We start from the raw sequence: 573 nt of genomic DNA on the forward strand, positions 1-573 counted from the left end.
GCATACCTTGAGTTTAGGAAAGAGAAGAGGGGAAGAATTACTGTGACCTGTTGAATGGTTGTGAGGTCTTTCATTCCAAATGTTTGTGTTTTGTAATTAGGTTTTAGGTTCTAGGAGTTTTGTACTAAGATATGTTGCATAATAAATGCATACTTATTAGGAGCATTTTAATCTGTGTTTAGGATTATCATTAGAAAGAATGGAAAATTGAGGACTCTATTGATCCAAGGATGCAAAATAGCTCATGAATAGTGTGTACAAAGAGGAATGCTTTCAGAAAAATAGGTGTAAGAATGACAGGTTGAATTAAATTTTGCTGGCACAAGTAGCAGGTATTATATTTTTGTGCTTGTGAGTATGTAGCCTGATTTGTCCATAAAATCTTTACTTTTTAATGAGGAAATAAAATGAGAGAATAGACTGTTTTATATATCTCTATAAACTATTCTATATATCTCTATGTTTTCTTTTTGTATAGTTGCAGTTAAGGCCATATTCTGTTACTATAATCACATTAGCAGGTAATTTGATGATTGGGGTTGGAAAGGAACTCAAAGAATATCCAGTTCCAAC

The sequence above is a fragment of the Meleagris gallopavo genome, chromosome 1, assembly GCF_000146605.3.
Source record: "Meleagris gallopavo isolate NT-WF06-2002-E0010 breed Aviagen turkey brand Nicholas breeding stock chromosome 1, Turkey_5.1, whole genome shotgun sequence".
Lineage (NCBI taxonomy): Eukaryota > Metazoa > Chordata > Aves > Galliformes > Phasianidae > Meleagris > Meleagris gallopavo.